This window comes from Cynoglossus semilaevis, unplaced genomic scaffold, assembly GCF_000523025.1.
Source record: "Cynoglossus semilaevis isolate Cse_v1.0 unplaced genomic scaffold, Cse_v1.0 scaffold2216, whole genome shotgun sequence".
Taxonomy (NCBI): Eukaryota; Metazoa; Chordata; class Actinopteri; order Pleuronectiformes; family Cynoglossidae; genus Cynoglossus; species Cynoglossus semilaevis.
Window position 1 is genome coordinate 1 of NW_007585160.1, and position 6,283 is coordinate 6,283.

Consider the following 6,283-nt stretch of genomic DNA (forward strand, 5'->3'; position numbering starts at 1 on the left):
CGTTTATTTTGCTTTATTGTTGGCCCTTTTTTGACTGACGTTTTGCTATTAAAACGAATCGACCATCTACCGGCTGCTTCCATTCTTTGCCTGAAGACACCTCGCACAGCAAGAATCTCTCAGATAATCTGGCAATATTTTAAAATAATAGGTCATTCAGACTCTGATACAAACAGAATAGAGTCTGAGAGATATTTTACTTTGAAAATTGAACGATCCTTCAACGTTTAGTACCTTGCTACCAGTCTGTAGTAACAGGTGGTACTGGCTGACCAGTCCTTGGAACAAAAAAGGTTGGGGACCGCTGGTATAGATGTACAGTGCCGTGAAAAAGAATTTGCCCCTTCCTGATTTCTGTGTTCTTTGCATATTTATCACACACAAACGTTTCAGATCATCAAACCAATTGTAATATCACACAGAGACAACCCAAGGAAATCCAAAATGCAGTTTCTAAATGATGATTTTATTTATTAAGGCACCAAAAAAAGTAATTGCCCCCTGAACCTAATAACGGGTTGTGCCACCCTTGGCAGCAATAATTGAAATCAAGCGTTTGCGATAATTGGTGATGAGTCTGTCACATCACTGTGGAGGAATTTTGGCCCACTCTTCTTTGCAGAATTGTTTCAACTCTGCCATATTGGAGGGTTTTCTAGCATGAACTGCCAGTTTAAGGTCATACCACAGCATCTCAATTGGATTTAAATCTGGACTTTGACTTGGCCACTCCAAAACCTTAATTTTTTTTGAGCCATTCAGAGGTGGACTTGCTGGTGTGTTTCGAATCGTTGTCCTGCTGCATCCAAGAGCACTTGAGTTTGACGGCACAAACGGATGGCCGGACATTCTCCTTCAGGATTTTCTGGTAGACAGCAGAATTCATTGTTCGATCAATCACAGCAAGTAGTCCTGGTCCTGAGGCAGCAAAGCAGCCCCAGACCATCACACTGCCACCACCATGCTTTTGTTTTTTTGTGCCATTTTCTTTTGTGCCATTTGTACGCCGGATGTAACGGGCTGCACACCTTCCAAAAAGTTTAATTTTTGACTCGTCAGTCCACAGAAAGTCTTGAGGATCATCAAGATGTCTTTTGGCAAATGTCATTTGCCTTTGTGTTCTTTTTTGACAGCAGTGGTTTTCGCCTGGGAATTCTCCCATGGATGCCAGTTTTGGCCAGTGTCTTTCTTATGGTAGAGTCAGCGAGGCCTGCAGTACTTTGGATGTTGTTCTAGGTTCTTTTGTGACCTCCTGGATGAGTCGTCATCGCACTCTTGGAGTAATTTTAGTTGGTCGACCACTCCTGGGAAGGTTTGCCACTGTCTAATGATTCTGACAGTGGTTCACTGGAGCCCCAGAGCCTTGGAAATGGCTATATAACCTTTTCCTGACCGATAGATTTCAATCACTTTTTTTTCTCATTTCTTCTTGAATTTCTTTGGAGTGGCATGCTGCGTTTGTTCTTGAGATCTTGTAGCCTAATTCACTTTGTCTGACAGATTCTATTTCAGTGATTTCTTGATTCAACACATGTGGTGGTAATCAGGTTTGGGTGTGGCCTGTGAAATGGAACTTAGCTTTCCCAAAAAAGTAATTGACTAACCAAGTCACAGTTACTTTGTGATTTAACAAGGGGTCGGGGAGGCATTTACCTTTTCACATAGAGCCAGATAGGTTTGTAATTTTTTCCCCCCTTGGTAAATAAAATCATCATTTAGAATCTGTATTTCGTATTTCCTTGGGTTGTCTCTGTATGATACTAAAATTGGTTTGATGATCTGAAACCTTTGTGTGTGATAAATATGCAAAGAACACAGAAATCAGGAAGGGAGCAAATACTTTTTCACGGCACTGTAACTACTCCATAACAGACTAATACATGTTTCTGCAATTGATTATTATTTGATTGATTATAAAAACTTTAAATTTCTTAGGTTAACCCTCCTGTTGTCCTCGGGTCAAAATGACTGTGACTACTGTGTTAAAAACCAAATAAAAATCCCCTAAATATTTTTTCAACTTTGAAATTTGATGACTTTTTATAGACCCCAACATTAGAAAAAGTGAATTGTTGCCTTTATTTATATTTCCACGTAAGCTAAACAAAAAAAGGTACAACTATTGTCTTCGATAGTCAAATTGAGTTGAAATCACAGTCACAGAGTTAGTTACACACCACAGAATGTGAGAGTGTTTTAGTTCTGTCTGAGATCAATGATTAGCAGATGAAAACAAGACAAGACAGGTGGTCTTCTCGCGGCCTGCACTGCCTGTGAGCCGATCTGACCCAAATGTAACAATATTGCCCCTTTGTCTGTGTGGACTCCCAGAGGATATAAAGGTGCGGCAGATGACAGTACCCCGAATTCTCTCTGTACTGAAGCCGTGAGTGCACGTTATAATATTGAACAGGCTCTAGAGCTGATTTATCAGATGTCCAACAAGACAACTCTGATTCAGAAGAGTTGATGATGTATCAGAAGAAGAAGATGGGGAGGAATACAACCCAGAGCATGATGAATCATCTTCAGAAGAAGAAGAAATCCCTGAAGCTTTTCAAACAACGGCAAAATAACATGGTCCTCGGCAGCATATGACAAACATGGCAGGGCGGCAAAACAAAATGTCATGCAGATGACCCCAGGACCCACAAGATATGCAGTGTCTCAACACTCTACCAGTTCATCACTCCAGCAATAGAAAAATTAATCCTGGAGATGACAAATCTGGAGAGTTTTTGCAAATATGGCAAGAGCTGGAAAAGGATGGATGAGACTGACCTGCATGCCTACTTAAGGCTGCTAATCTTAGCATTCAAAACTCCTTTTTGCACATTTCTATTCTTTCTTAAGCTATAGAAATACTATACAAATATTGCTTAACACATACAGTAAACAATAATACAATTGACAGTGTCATAGCAATGAGTGGTGTCTTAAATAAATGCAGTCTTTCTGCCAGGTGAAGATGGAAAACTCAGGTATTCACACAATTTGTGGTGAATGACAAGTTGTTTCTTCAAGCAAAATAAGATTTGATGTTTAGAATTCAATTAAGCCACTTATATTGAAGGTTTAGTGAAGATGGGTCATTTTGACCCGGAGGACATGGGGTGTATACAGAATATGAGGGAAGGGTTAAGAAACTCTGCTGCATGGAATGCTTTTTAAGCACCCACGAGCCACACATAACGGCTTGGCGGGCCACATTTGGCCCCCGGGCCTTGAGTTTGACACTTACTGTATGTGCTAGACCAATCGAGTAGCTGATTGATGTCAACACTTCCGGCAACACGGCTTCCTCCGAGGTTCTACTTAACGTTACCGATAGAGGAATTCTCCCAAAAGTCTTCTAAAGTGGGCCAAATGGATTCTAAACAGTGCTTTATACACGAAGAACAATAAGGCAAATAGACGATAAGGTGAACTTTCTGTTAAGTCATTTTGATCAATAAAAGGAAGTAATCAATGACAAGGACCATTTGTTTATTCAATCATTCATTTATTCGTTCCTAACTAAATTCAACACTGATCAACCATAAAAAAACATTATTTATTAAAACAAATATAAAACAGTACAAAACAGCATAAGAAAATTAATAGTAACGGCCTGACCTGGGTCAGTTTCTTTGTCGGACTCGGAGTCGTCCTGCTCGATGTTGATGGGATGGCCTCACTTCTTGAGCCGTCTTCCGTATCCTCTCCTCTCTCTCACTCACACACTCGAGACGCCTTTTCACTTTTGCAATTGCACTCTTGTCAATAAACCTCCGGTAGCATGTGAGATGGAAAGCAACGTTCTCAGGAATGCTTTCAAACTTCAAATCCAGGCAGTGTTTGTAGTTTTCAGCTGTGTATCGACACTCAACCCGAGCCACCGTTGTAGACTCTTCTTGTATGTGAAAAATCATTCACTCCTTTTTAGGTCTTCAAGATGTCTGTTCCTGTTGTTATGGGACACCTGTGCACACCAGCCAGAGTGTGTCATGACCTGGACATCTTTCCTGTAACTGTCCCTATCTTTTTGACAGTTTATACACTTCTCTTTTTTCAGTTGTTCCTATAACTGACATTATAGCACAGCACTTCTTCTTTTTATTTATTACACACATTTGAGAATCATAATGTTAATCACAACATTTCTTCATTTGTTGATTTCAGCTTTAAGCTCTTCTTCTGACTTCTTACCATAGTAAACATTTCAAGTCAGAGGATCAATCTTTTAGTCTTATTCAGACACATTCCCTATATTGCGTTACATGCAGATATATGTAAAAATTATAATAAATATAAATTATTTTATTTCAAAGAAATCACACACGCATTTATGTTTCATTGGTTCATATAAAGCACTGAGTACTTCCCCAGATCTCCTGTAAACTCCCTGGATTAGAGACATGCCTCAACATGTTTTTGTAACACATTTACTACTACTAAATACGGAACTAGTATGATTTCTTTTTGCCTGCTATGATACACTCGGTTTGTGACCTCTGGATACTGAGCTCAACCTTTCTTGACAGAGGAATACAAAGTTAACGTGATGCTACTCAGGAGTGGCAGAAAAGTACATAAGGGTGGTGCAACTATGAAAAACATATGTTAATGAACAGTCTGACATATTTTACTAGAATAATTGTGTTCTTTCAGGATGTGATGATACTGGGAGCAGTGGGAGCAAATGCCTGGAAGGGGACTGTGATCCATCAGAAAGAGTTACAGTCTGAAGAACTTCCTTTCTCAGCGTTTGAGGGACACTACAGGACAAAAACGACAGCTCATTACTAGGTCTGCCTCTACATTCTTGTTATGTTATTTTAAATATTTACATGTTAATATCGAATAAAGCTTCATTAATAAAGCTATCATGTTAGCCTTGTAGTTCTAAAAAGCTAGTTTAAAAAGTTGTAATATTTTTTTTCTTCAATTGTATTTAACTGTTATTTAGCTTTGTTAAAAAATTGTTGTAGAGTCCAGATGACAACGTGTGTGTCTCCTTGTCGACACCTCCAGGTTACTCCGTCACTACTCTGACTGATGGCTCTATGGTTTACCTTGTGGCTGGTGCACCGCATTCCCACCACTCTGGACAAATTATCGTCTACACCCTCAACGCTCAGAAGAAAACTGCCGTGATAGATTCTGAAAGGGGGAAGTAGGTCAGATATTAGCATTAAAAATAAACCAATAAGCAATGTTGTATAAATGTGATCTGTAACCAAATAATCAAATTTTATTATCAGCAATAAATATTTGGCAAATGTACTGTGTCGTAGATTGGCTCATATTTTGGTAGCATCCTGTGCTCCCTGGACGTGGACAATGACGGGGTCACGGACCTTCTTCTGGTCAGTGCACCGATGTTCATGAGCGAGCAGAAGAGAGAAGAAGGCAGGGTCTACGTTTTCTCTGTCACTAAGGTACAAATGTGAAAGTTTAAAAGTTTAAGGGGAAAATGAAGGGATCCAGATATCAGATGTTATTTACGACATGTATTTCTTCAAACCGTGGCGCTTTGGCCCAGAGGCAATGTCTCTGTCATTGGTCTGGAACCTTAGGGTACACCTCCTGGGCAAGATCGAATCCTGGTTAGGGCGGTTGGTACCTTCCAGTGGACTCACCACCCGCAGGAAGGTTCAGGGGGGTTGGTACGGTGTGTGTGTGATTTGGGTGGCGACTGCTGCCCCCGCGACCCGGTAACGGATTTGGGGATGAAAATGGATGGATGGATGGATGGACTTCTTTAAACCTAGCTTTGTCATACAATTTCTAGGGTATACTGAATGAGCAGGGTCTCCTCATTGGTCCACCTCTACATTTCGGGATGGCTATCTCTGCTGTGAATCATGATGGCTACAGTGACGTTGTGGTTGGTGCACCACTGGAGGACAAACAGAGAGGTGTCATTTACATCTACAATGGAGAGAAGAAAACTTTAAACAAACAGTACTCACAGGTAAGGGGAGGAACTGTATGTGTTAGCGAATCCTTGGCTCTAAACTGGATCCTCAGGTGCAGTATTTCGGAAGGTCTCGTGATTGCTACGCAGATCTGAACGATGATACACTTCCGGATGTTTCTGTCGGTGCCTATGGCAAAGTGGTGCACATTGGTGCTTTGATCGTTTTAGATATTATTCATAATCCATAACAAACTGTGTTAAAACATTTGGGAAAACTCTGTAACTAAGTTGTGGATAGGACCTACTACTTTTTTACTTTCAGCTTGTCTGTTTTTCAGGGTGAAAGATTCTTGCTGTGCAAGTTGTCTTCAGGCAAGGAAT

The 6,283-nt window shown here is 40.4% G+C and overlaps 1 long non-coding RNA gene across 1 annotated transcript; it reads right to left on the reverse strand.

Moving 5' to 3' along the window:
- Window positions 1–3,497: 3,497 nt before the first annotated feature.
- On the reverse strand, window positions 3,498–6,283 carry LOC112486590 (uncharacterized). The gene is made up of 3 exons (XR_003049098.1): window positions 5,955–6,283; window positions 5,055–5,142; window positions 3,498–4,757 (listed from the first exon to the last, which is right to left on the reverse strand). It is a non-coding gene; the product is annotated as an uncharacterized LOC112486590 (long non-coding RNA).